The sequence below is a fragment of the Crocuta crocuta genome, unplaced genomic scaffold (genome assembly GCF_008692635.1).
Source record: "Crocuta crocuta isolate KB4526 unplaced genomic scaffold, BGI_CrCroc_1.0 scaffold225, whole genome shotgun sequence".
NCBI classification, from domain to species: Eukaryota; Metazoa; Chordata; class Mammalia; order Carnivora; family Hyaenidae; genus Crocuta; species Crocuta crocuta.
In genome coordinates, this window is record NW_027530408.1 from 214112 (window position 1) to 227270 (window position 13159).

The 13159-nt window shown below is 39.7% G+C and overlaps 1 long non-coding RNA gene across 1 annotated transcript; it reads right to left on the reverse strand.

The window, feature by feature from the left end:
• Positions 1 to 2555: 2555 nt before the first annotated feature.
• On the reverse strand, positions 2556 to 8901 carry LOC144233605 (uncharacterized). The gene is made up of 2 exons (XR_013335714.1): positions 8780 to 8901; positions 2556 to 2791 (listed from the first exon to the last, which is right to left on the reverse strand). It is a non-coding gene; the product is annotated as an uncharacterized LOC144233605 (long non-coding RNA).
• Between the last annotated feature and the right edge of the window lie 4258 nt (positions 8902 to 13159).

The window sequence follows — 13159 nt, forward strand, 5'->3', positions numbered from 1 at the left end:
GTTATTAATGTTACCTAAATAATAATTCTGAGCCATTCAAATTTAAGGGAACTTTATGAAGTATCAATGTCCAACACATGAGAGTAGGAGAGTATGTCCAACAATCCTGAGTGTGTTTAACCTTTGGGTAATCATTCAATACATCCTCATTTTGTCTGTCTCTACAATATAATCCACCCACGGTGGTGGCTGAATTATGGCAAAGTGGTGTAAACAGCCCAATTTTTACCATAAGCATGGATAATATGAAGTAGTATGACTCTTCAATCTTCTAAGGGGTTTTAAATAAAAATACAGCTTTTTAAAAATTGTAACATAATTTTTAAATATATACACTAAAACCAATCTTAAGAATAGAGAATTCTGATGTTATTTTCATTGATTTCTGTTACTATCACAATCTAACCTTCATTTTATCACTGGACTTCAAATTAGTTTACAGAAACGTATTTTTCTTTTTTTTTAATTTTTATTGTTTATTTTTGAGAAAGAGAGACAGAGCATGAGTGGGAGAGGGGTAGAGAGAGAAGGAGACACAGAATCCAAAGCAGGCTTCAGGCTCTGAGCTGTCAGCACAGAGCTTGACATCGTGCTCAAACCCACTAACCATTAGATCATGAAATGAGCCAAAGCTGGACACTTAAGCGACTGAGTCACCCAGAGGCCCCAGAAGTGTATTTTTCTTGATGGAAGAAGAAAACAGAAGACAATGTAAACTTTAAAAATGTACACATTTGCTGCCCTTAAGAATTTTATAATGTAATGGGTGGGGGACACATGGAGGGTTGGAAAGGAGATAGACAAGAGATAAGGCAAGTAAAAGGTAGAATAGAATAAATGTTTTAAGAAACTTGCAAACTAAAAGGAGTGCCTGCGTGGCTCAGTTGGCTAAGCATCCAACTCTTGATTTCATCTCTGGTTGTAATCTCACCATTCATGAGATCAAGCCCCAAGTGGGGCTCTGTACAGACAGTATGGAGCCTGCTTGTGATTTTCTCTCTCCCTTCTCTCTCTCTGTCCCTTGCCTATGCACTCTCTCTCTCAAAATAAATAAATATAAAAAAACTTGCAAACTAAGAGCCTGGTAGAAGAGAAATGATCAATAAAGATTTTACAGAAAGCTGTCACTTGGGATAAGCCTTACAGAACCCCTTTGGGATGCCAACAGGTGGAGAGAATCCCAGACGGAGACAGTAGTCATGGCAGACTGTTTCAGACTCGTCCAGAAGCTACTAACTAGTCTTTGCAGTTTCTTGCTAGCAGCTGTCCCCTACCTTGTCCCAGCTGGGGTTGCAGCTAATTAAGGGGATAGCATCGATGTTCCTTCTGGCTCCTCTGCTCTCTTTGTGAGACTCCATCCTCCTCCCTTTCTCAGTCATGGCTCCCTCTTCCCTCACTCCTCTCCCCCCACTCCTCTCCTTTCTCAGCCTGGGAATCTGAGAAATACCTCATGACCAATATTCTTTAGTGAGGTGGAGTAAAATGTCTCCTCCCTATTAGTAAGAAGAAAAATATGTTTCCTTCCAAACAGATCTGCAACTATTTGAAATGCACATAAGTTGTATGAGTTTCTCTCAGCAGCGAAATTTGTCCCTAGCAATTGGTATCATTTTTTCCCCAAAGTGATGAGGAGATAAACAAGGGAATATATTTCTTTTCTTACAGCATCAAACTTTTATGACTATCCTTATTTGCTGTAAAAATAGCATTCTGTACTCTGAAAGAAATGTTAAAAGACATATTTTAAAGAGTGAAAATCTCACCCATGTATCCACCTGTAATCTTAATATAATCTCACCACCCTAACAAAATTGTTAGTTTTTGGATTCCCTCCCAGTGTCCAGCCATATACACTGATTTCACATAGTTGTAATCATTACTAAAACAATTTCATGAAGAGCTTTTATCCTTACCAACAACCCAAGCTTAAACATTTTTAAATGAACTTAACGTAACAAGATGGCTCTGAGTGACATGGATTCTAAGAGTTTGTTGTTGTTGTTTTCAAATCTTAAAACACACACAAAAAAAACCCCAGTGTCCTGGACTTGGAGCAGCAGCACCTGGACAAGTCTGAAAAATCAGGGCTTTGGGAAATGTACTGTTGTAGAATTTGGTGATGGATGGCTTTGGAGTTCAGAGCCTACAGGTGGGATTGGCTGCTCATGAAAAGAGAGCAAAGCTAATCCCAAAGCTAGAGAGGATTTAAGCCGCCAGCCTTAGACAGCTGTGAGAAAAACAACTTCCTTTTCTTTCCAGGCTGGGATGGGGTTGGGGGACAGTGGGCACAGTATTGGGCCAGTCATGACACCCTGACAACCTCGAAAGTCTGCTTCTGGCCACAAAGAGACAGGAACTGTTTTGGTGAGGAGCCCATGGAAGTTCCCTGGTAGGAAAAGGCGGTAGCCTCTGGGCCTATGCATAGCTATAATTATTCTGTGGGTGTTTCTTCCTTCTATTATCCCCAAACTTTTAGTAATGACACTTAAAGTTTACAGCCTTATCTTGGATATCTGAGATAGTTTTCCTAGGGCTGCTAAAATAAACAGACTTGGTGGCAGAAAAACCACAGGAATTTATTCTTTCATGTGTCAGGGGCCAGGACTCAGAAATCAAGGTGTTGGTGGGACTGTGCTTCTTCCAAATATTCCAGGAGAATGCTCTCTTATCTCCTCCAGCTTGGCTCCAGGTATTCCTCTGATTGTGTGTGCATCCCGCCATTCTCTGTCTGCATCTTCAAAGGCCTCCTCCTCTGTGTCTGGGTCTTCTCTTCTGTTGCTTATAAGAACACCTGTCATTGGATATATCATCCACTTGGGTAATGCAGGATGATCTCATCTTAAGATCCTTAACTTAATTACATTTGCAAAGACCCTTTTTCTAAATAAGGTAACACTCACAGGTTCCAGCTTATTTATTTTTGAGAGATGACATTCACCTGGCTAGAGTTGTGGCATGGAGAATTAAGATCAGGGACTGCACCACCACTGGGGCAAAGGAGACAAGTGGAGAGCAGTACCCTCACCCCTGCAGCCAGAGTTATGGGACAGCTGGTCCAACAAGGAACAGCTGGGCATAATGAAAGCCTCATGGGGTATAAAAGGTAAAAGCCTCAGCAGAGGCAACATAAAACCATGACAAAGAGACCAAGTCCCAGTACCCAGGGTACTGGTGATTTCTCAGAAATACCTGACTATGAAGGCAGTGGGGCAGCAAGAAACCACTTTGAGGTTCTGGTAATGATGTTCATTCCTTCCAAGATAGTAAAATACTAGGAAGGCTAGATCCACCCTCCATGCACACAAACATAAATCACTGGTACTCTGGTCTAGCCTTTTCCCATACTCATTGCATGACAAAATAATCAATATCTCTAGTGGGGAAAGACATACATGCCAAAACAAGAAGACATTTGACAGATACCACCATTATACAAGTAAGGGTTCTAGCACAAATTCTAATGTGTGTGTGCATGTGTGTGTTTCCATACCAGCAAGCAATTCTCTGAACACCAGCAAAGTATACTATAATTCAACTCAATTCTAACACCATATATCTAGAGGTAGCATCAGATTCCAGACTTAGGGCTCAATCCTAAAAGATTACTGTCTTACTTTAGATGTCAGTCACAAGTTCACATTTGTCACCTGTGCTACAAATAAGAGGCTCCCATAACACCTCCTTGAGTTGAATTAATTTGTTAGAGTGGCTCAAAGAACTCAATGAAACATTTTACTATTAGATTACCAGTTTATTTTAAAAGGATATAACTCAGAAACAGCCAGTTGGGAGAGATGCATAGGGCAAGATATGTGGGAAGGGACACATTGCTTCCTAACCCTCTCCAGACACACCACTCTCTTAAAAATTCCATGTGTTCACCAACCCGGAAGCTCTCCAAACCCTATTCTTTTGGTTTCTTATGGAAGCTTCATTATATAAGCATAAGTGATTAAACAATTGGCCATTGGTGGGGCACCTGGGTGGCTCAGGTGGTTAAGTGTCTGACTTTGGCTCAGATCATGAATTCACAGTGTGTGAGTTTGAGGCCTACATTGGGCTCTGTGCTGATAGCTCAGAGCCTGGAGCCTGCTTCAGATTCTGTTTCTCCCTCTCTCTCTGCCCCTCCCCTGTTCACACTCTGTCTCTCTCTCTCAAAAATAAATAAACATTTAAAATTTTTTAAAAAAATAATTGGCCATTGGCGAGTAAACTCAATCTTCAGCCCCACTCTCCTCCCAAAAGGTCAAGGGTAGGATTGAAAGTTCCAACTCTCTAATAACATAGTTGGCTCCACTGGCAACCAGTCCCATCCTAGATGCTTTCCAAAAATCATCTCATTCATGTAACAACAGACACATTTATCACTCTCAACCCTTAGAAAATTCCAAGAGTTTAGGAGCTCTGCGATAGAAACATGGACAAAGACCAAATATATATATTTTATTGTAAATCACAATATTGCAACAAAATATATCTGGGTTAATGTGTCCATCAAAAGTAGAATAATTAGAGGAGAAGAATTAAGCAATTAAAATTAGTCTAAAAAACATTAAAAAGAGGTTACAAAGAGTAATTTTCAAAAAATTAATAATGTAGCTCTCATACAAATTATAGTGAACACATATTTTAACTCAGATTTATTTAGCTCAGTAAAACCAGAAGAATGATAAAATTGGTTCAAATGAGAATTTCAGAGATTAGCTATATATAGTCTGGGGAAGAAAGGTTGCTAGAATGTGAATGCTAAATCAGACACAAAATTGGGCTGACAGAGAAAAAGGGNATAAAAATTAAAAAAAATAAAAACAGAAACTTGAGAAAACTTTGAACATCAATAAAGAGAGAAAAGGAAGCATAAATGAAAAATATTGTGAATAAAAGGGTCAATCTACCAAAAAAACCCCACTTCAGACAGAAAGATTAAATGATAAAATAATACTACCAACAATTATTTGCTAATAATTTTGAAAAATCAGTTTAGATAAAGTGGATAAGTTCCTAGAAAAATAACTTACTAGAACAACTCAAGAAGTTACAAAAATATTAGATAGTCCTGTAACTATTAAAGAAATTGAGATGTGTTTTAAGATCTTCCCACAAATAAAATACCTGATTCTTTTATGGGTGCTATTTTTCCAAACTTTAAGTAATAGACTATCCTAATTGTATGGAAACATTTCCATAAAATAGAAAGGGAAGGAATATTCTTCAGCTTACTTATGAGGTGAGGTCTCAATACTAAGTGATAGCTCTAATACTAAAATCACACTAAGATGTTCCAGGAAAGGAAAAAAAAAATCATGATACTCCATTTTGAATACGTATGCAAATATACTTGAAATATTAGCAAATATAGTCTAAAAACATTAAAAAGTCAATATGCCTTGACTGATTAGTTTTATCCCAGGTATGCAAGGATGATTCAATACTTTGAAAATCAAGAAATATAATTCACCACATTAAGAAATAAATAGAAAAAAACATATAATTCTTCAATAAATGTAGAAAAAACTTCTTAAAATTCAATAACCATTCTTAGTTCTCATAATTACTAATAAACAGGACCTTCCTTAGCTCATAACAAGTTTTTATGATGGCTCAATCAGTTAAGCATCCAACTTCAGCTCAGGCCATGATCTCACGGTTCATGGATTTGAATCCCTCGTTAGGCTCTATACTAACAGTTCAGAGCCTTAAGCCTGCTTCAGATTTTGTGTCTCCCTCTCTCTGTCCCTCCCCTGCTCATTCTGTCTCTTTCTGTCTCTCAAAAATGAATAAATGTTAAAATTTTTTTAAACAAATAAAATAAAAATAAAATCTAGGAAAAATATGATCATGTGTCATTTTTATAATTGTAATAATTACAATTACCACGTACATTCCAGATTGCATTGGAAATATTTGTAGTAAAATAAACCAAGAAAAAGAAATCTGATTTAAAAGGATTTCTAAATGAGAAAAGAATCTCCAGATAAATTACTAGAGAAAGAGAATTTAGCAAATTCACTGAAGATCTCTATCTATAATGAATTAGGAAACAACAAGAAAATATAAAAAGAAGACATCATTTACAATAGTATCAGAGGATATCCAAGAATGTATCTAACAAAAGACATGCATGACTCTTCAAGGAAAACTTTAAAACTTTATTAAGAGATATTTTAAAGAATTAAATAAATGGAGAGATTGATTGATTTGAATATGCTTAAAAAAGAACTCATTTTTCACAATATTCTTTAAGGAAAGTAAAAAGAGTTAATATTGAGAGAAGATATTTGTATTGCTCAGCTCCAACAACTAATTAACATATAAAATCTACAAAGAATCTTTTATTTTTTAAATTTTTTTCTAATGATTTTCTTTTTATTTCTGAAAGAAAGAGAGACAGCATGAGCAGGGGAGGGTCAGAGAGAGAGCGAGACACAGAATCTGAAACAGGCTCCAGGCTCTGAGCTGGCTGTCAGCACAGAGCCTGATGCGGGGGGCCGAACCCACCAACCATGAGATAATGACCTTAGCCGAAGTCAGATGCTTAACGGACTGAGCCACCCAGGCGCCCCATAAAGACTCTTTTAAATCAATAGGGAAAGCACAATCTATTAGAAAATAGACAAATGCAGAAATAGAAATTTCACAGAAGAAATACATGACCAAGAACTATAAGAAGATGCTTTTGATCATAGAAATAAAAACTAAGACCACACTTTATAGTTACTTAACTGGCAAAAATATTTAATCAAGTATAAGAAAAGACATAGATCCACAGGATCATATATGTGTTGGGACTGATGCAGTAAATTGATGCAAACACTCTAGTTTGGTCATATTTCCTAAATTTGACCAATTATGCATTCTATGAACCAGCAATTCCACTATTAATCATGTACTCAAAAGAAGTTTCTGAACATATATAAGAGGAGACACATATAAGAACGTTTCTATTATTACTGCTCATCATAGCAAAACAAACATGAAACTATACAAATGCTCATCAATGGAAGAATGGATGATCCAAGAGTGGAATGGTCATATGATAGATTATAAACAATAGAAATGAGTACAGTATATTAACTTGCAATAGTAGGCATAAATCTTAGCATTTCAATGTTAAGTGGAAAAGTAATCCCCTAAAATTACATAGATCTTGATATTTTTATAGAGTCTAAAATAACTAAAATCAAAATAGGTTTTTAAAGACTACACATAGGTGGAATAAAAACAGTTTAAAAAGCAAAGGAAGAAAATTATTAATACAGGACTCAGGATAGGTTTGCCTCCAATGGGAGGAGGAAGGGATGCATGAGACGGGGAACCATACGTTTGGATAGAGGTTATTGTCTATGGCCCAGCTTTCACTGGCATTGGTGGTTTCGTGAGTGCTCATTACTTAAAAATAACTAAATAAAATTTAATGTTCCAGTGATGAGAGTGAGGAATGCACTAAGGATATGATAAATCTAATTCTGTGCACCTAAGCTCCACAGAGAGATTAAAAATAGGAAAATGGGGTGGGGGGTACGTAATTTGACAGAGATGTTGTCAGATGGGAGGTCATTTGTGCAGAGTAAGAAAAAAGATGAAAAAGAGAAAGTAAAACAGAATAAAAGAAATAAGTGTAGAAAGTAAAGAAATAAATAATAGATGTGAGGCAGTTTGTCCATCATCTTTTGAGTGACAAGATGTTTTGCACAATCCATGATACTGGTGAGCCATTCTTGCCTTTCATGGGAGAGCCAGTTAACATGGAAATTCTCTGTTCTAACATAAAGAAGTATTGCAAAGTGAACTCTATTTCTAGGAGAGCTTCTACTAGAAGGCAGTTACTAAATGTTTCTAGAGGGAACCAGCTGTGGGAAAACTATTAATTAGCCCCAGTCATTATATGCAGATTAAATTGGCTAACTCGATATAGAAAGACGATAGAGAAGTTGGGGTGATGTGCTCCTGATATCATAGAAAAGCATACAAGATTTTTATTCCTCCCAGTGGGCTAGGAAGGTTTTTAGCCAAGAGAAAACTCAAAGTAGCATTTGACTAGAGAAATGAGACAGGATATTCCTTGGTCTCAGGGAGAAACAATAACACTACCCCTGAAGAAAGAGGCAAATTGTCAGCTGAGAGATGTTTGAAAGACTTTGGAGTCCCAGTCTCATAGAACCAGGCTCCAGAAACTGGTAGAATATTAACAACCACAATAAAATTTGAAGCCATTTGAAAACGTAACATAGGTGGTTATTTAGAAGAATTACAGTAAACACTCAGAAATTATGTTTAAATGTACCACACAAATTTTTATTAAAAAGAATTCTAAACCATATCAAACTTTTCCACCGCTCAAAGCTAAAAGCAACAACTTTGAACCTCTAGGTGTCCAAGGGCACAGAAGTGGCCCACAACAAGTTTCTCTTTGAAGTCCCATTTTTAAGCTTAAAAATTTATACAAATTTTGGATTCTATTCTGTACTATCCAGATTTGTTTCCACAGAAAAAACTTTTTTAAATGCCTTACAATTACGAAAAAAAAAAAAGTTTCCAGCATGCCATGCTTCTACTAAGGTCTCACACCCCCTCACTCATTATCACAAAGTCCATTTTGAGAAGAATCACTATAGTTAGCCTTTTTTGGCTCAAGTTTTGCCCTAAGTTTGATTTTTATTTAGTAAAAATATGTATTTCTGAATTGTACTCAGAACTTCGAAAACACAATTTTCAGAAGGTTCAGAAATTTAGAAACTGACTCTCCTGTTTGTGTGCCCACTAATTTCTTCATACCTACCTGTGACAGAAATGTTCTCTTTGTCTCCGGAGACATAGCTGGACTTTCTTTCCCAGCTCCCTGGACAGGTGAGTGTGGCCACACAGCTGAGTTCTGGCCAAAGGAATAGTCCTGTGGAAAGCAGTGATACTTCTCCCCATCTGGCAAAACAAAACAAAACAAACAAATAAACAAAAACACAAAAGGACAAAGAAAACCCCAGTGACTGACTGCTCTTCTCTTCCTTTTTTCCACACCTGGGCCACCTGGGAAGCCACAGGTGGAGACTGAATGATCCTGATCAGCCCAAGTCCCTGAGCACAGAGAGAGCCTCCTGACCCTGGGCTCTGCAAATTGGGCTTTTTCCTTTGCAAGAAATAAAGGTGTATTATTTTAAGCCATGGGGATACGAGTTTATCTATTATAGAACATTAAGCATTACATGAGCTAATACATACCTCCTAAAAACGTGGTAAGGAGTGAAATAATTCACATTAAGTAATTAACACCTAGGGTCTCATGGAATGTGAGCTCCTGTCAATTTGAGGCTACAGGGCCCTGGGACTATGCTGCCATCACCTATCAATCTATTTCTTAAATTGCAGGGTAAAGTTAACCACAAATAACAAAGTCATGGAATCAAGCTGTCACAAATTGGCTTCCACAATCCTAAAGCATTTGAAGCGTGTGTATCAACAGGAAAAAACAGGAAGAAATAAAGGGGAGCAGAAGGTAACCCAAGTCAGGAAATTATATTCAAATGTATTTGCAAACCTAGTTTGGGCCCAAAAGGGTAGTGAGAAAGTGAAGGGGCTTTTGCTGAGATCTATTATATGCCAGTTGGAGAAATAAGCAATTCACACTGGTTGTCTCATTTCTTCACCAGAATAATCCTAAAGGTACATATTATTTTCTTCATTTATAATTGAGAATTGATGCTTCAAGAAACAAAACCTCACAATTTATAGGCAGCAGACCTGGATTCAAACATGACTTGGTCTGGTTCAATGTCTTTCCTCTTTTAACATAAACATTTAACCTTTCAACGCCTCTGATTCTATGCTGAAGGTGAGCCAGGCCCTCTGCTTGTGGAACCGGGAGCCTGTGGTGAAATAAGTCATTAAGGGAAGTGTTAAGTGCAATGCAAACATGGAGGCCATTTAAAACGGGCTCCCTGAAATGAAAGCTGGGCTCAAACAGGACCCACTTTCAAGGGGGCCTTGTTTAAATGGCCAGCTACTAGAGAAGAAAGGCTTTAAAGGAATCGCCTTTCTGCTGGGCTTGCAAAACTTCAGGTTCATGAATTCAAGAGCAGATTAAAGAGGGGAAAACAGGGTTTTAGACTGCAGCCTCAGGAGCTTCCTGCGTGTCTCAGGCCAGGAGGTTGGCTTTTCCAATTGTGCAATTAAGCGATGCTATCCAGCCTCACTCCCGGTTTTCAATTAATCTGCGATAATGAATTTAAGAACTAAAATGCATCTGCTAATTGAGGTGCCTGCTGGCCAGGTCACCTCTCCTTCCCTGTAGGACAGCAAACTCCCCCCACTGTGCCAAGGAAACATGGGGCAGGAGGGGCCATGTCCCCTCCACCCCCACTACTATCACTGGCTAAAAGGAATGCCCAGTGGACAGGAAAAGGAGCTGCCTGGGAGGGAATGCTTCAAAATACTAAGTCACAGACGGAAATTGCTACTTGGGGCACATCCTTTGATTTTTGCTTCTAAGTGAAAGCTCATGACGCATTCCAGCCATATTATCTCCCTGGCCCTTGGCAGCTGTTATGTAACAGTAAGGGCATTAAACTTGGGCTAGGAAGCACTTAATAAAGAGTGCAGACTGTTGTTTAAAAGCAGGTTGACTTTGGAAAGTTAGTACCGCTCACTCAGTTTGCTCATCTGGAAAATGAAACTAATAGAACTGACCTTGGGGTCACAGCGAGAAGTAAATGAATGTGATAGGAACGCATCACAATGTCTTACTCTCCACTGAGGGGCATGGGGAGATGGCACCATGGGGAGAGCTTGAGTGGCCAGTGTACAAAATATACTGAAGGCGATGGGAAGAAAGCAGTCCACTGGCAAGAAGGGGTTGGGAAGTGAAGGAGATGGAGGAGCTGCCTGGCTGGGGAGCTGAGATACTTATTGAAGGGAAGGAATGATCAGAGTGGGAGAGTGAGATGTAAGAAAGGTAGAAAGAAGTAGGCAGATAGAAGTAACATGGGGGTTTGCCCCCTCCTATTCTCAGCTTGTCCGCCACCTGCAGATCCACACAGTGCCGTGACTGCGGGTGCTGCGGGTGGGCCACAGGACTCGCCAAAACCCATTTAGAGCCTCAAGAGTTTTCTTCTTTTCTTTTCTTTTTTTGGCAAAAGGACCTGACAGATTCCACGCCCTGGCCAACCTCCCTTTGTCTCATGTGTGCAGTGAAATGCAATCAGCTAGCTTTAGGAAATAGCTGGGAGCTCTGGAGATCTGCGGCCCAGGCCATTCACCTCATCACAACACTGCCCTTGGTACTGAGACTTATGGAAGAAAGAAAGAGGATTTGAATGCATGTCCCCAGGGGAGGACAGGGGCCTAGAGCACCTGCCAAAGTGCAGGGAGCATCAGATCGCTGAACCTCAGACTCCCAGATTTCCCCAACTCAGATCTCTGGGCCACAGAAGGGAAGGTTCTGGGGATTTGATTCTATGAAGGATGAAGCTGCAGGACAACACTGGAATCCAGGCAAGGGCTAGGAGTCAGTGAGGGAGTCCCAAGATTGGATGCCACTTTGGAGAATGGTGGTAGGTCAGGCCTGGAAAATGCACAGTGACCATGGGATGGTGTTGCCTTGGCTGCCAGAGACATCATGTTTGATGCTGGGTTAAGGACCATTGTCCAGGGACAGCACATTTCAGCTGCCTCCCGCCTGCTGCTGGGAGAGGTTGTAAGTTATATAGACTATCTTACTGAAGTCAGATTGCCCTCTGTGGACATCTAACTCAGCCTGTATGTTATCTACTTGTGGATTTACCATGCTTGAAATGGGGAATCAATTTCTTTAAAAATCATCTCCCTCAAGAAACATAGTTCAGATACCAGGAGCATCAGAAGAAGAGATATCAAGGCGGGGCAGGGAGAGACCTGACTCTTGATGGCCTCATGTCTCAAACTTACACGTAGGTATCCAAGAATACTGCCCTATCTTCATCCATTCAATAAATATATATCGAGTACCTCCTTCATGACAGTTTCTCTGCCATATATGCTGTGAAATAAAGAGACAAATTTCTTGCCCTCAGAGATCCAGGAAAGCAATTATTAATCCAGGAATTACACAAGACTGTGGGTGGCCTGTCCAAGCATATGGATGCCAGAAAGTGACAGCGTATCACAAGAGGTAGGACGAAGAGGCAGTCCTGTAAGTTCCGTAGCACAAATGCAATTCTCAAATATGGAAAGCAAGTCCCCTAAAGGGGAATGAGGTTAGTATAATTTAATGATGATATGAAATGATGAAGGTGCTTCCAGTTATTGTCACCTGGCTGGCCTCAATCCCTGACAGCTAAAAGAGATGGAAAATTTGAGTCCGAGTCATATCCTTTCCACAAAACCATCACGAATGACCTTAGCCTTAACCAATTCCTCCCTTCTCTACATTCAAAGCCCATGTTTGTCTGCACTATTCAGATCTGATAAACCACATTCTGGCCAGAGTGTACTGACTAGATGCATCTCTTACATATGAGCTGTTTGGCTCCCTACATCCTGCTAACCTTAGAAGCTATAGTTACTCAACCCCCAAATGTAGTCTCATTTCCCTACAGAAGAGAAAATTAATATTATCCTCAGAGAGGCAAACTGCAAGGACCACTCGATCATTGTCTCAGAGATCCTCGAGGTAATCTTGCCACTCTACTCCCTCTCAAACCCTGGACCTCTACTCCTCAGAGACTGGGCTCCAGTTTTTGTTCATATCTCATTTCCCATAACCCAGAAATGGAGTTCCACTGATCCCCTTGGACTATGCCTAGCCTGGAATGGAGGGCTAGAGTTCCCTTTCCCAAACTCCCGCATCCTAGAATACAGCTAGCTATTGTCTGCTACCTGCCCCAACCTGAGCTGGCCCTCACAGTCTATATACCTACACCAAAGGCCAGCCCTCTGAGCTTTGTCAGCATATATGCCCCATCTCAATCCCTGCTTGCATTTCTGGTTAATTAACTCACATATCACTTGTCCTCTCTCCTCATCCTCTAATCTATCCATTTCAGATGACTTTCACATTCGTGATTCTCTCTAGTTACAGACCCATTGTTGACACCAGCTCTCCTTGGAATTTCAGTTCTAGCAACATGCCCCTCCAGGACAAGGCTGCACGGTGGTCTTTGTGTTCTCCAAGGGCCCCACGTATAATCAA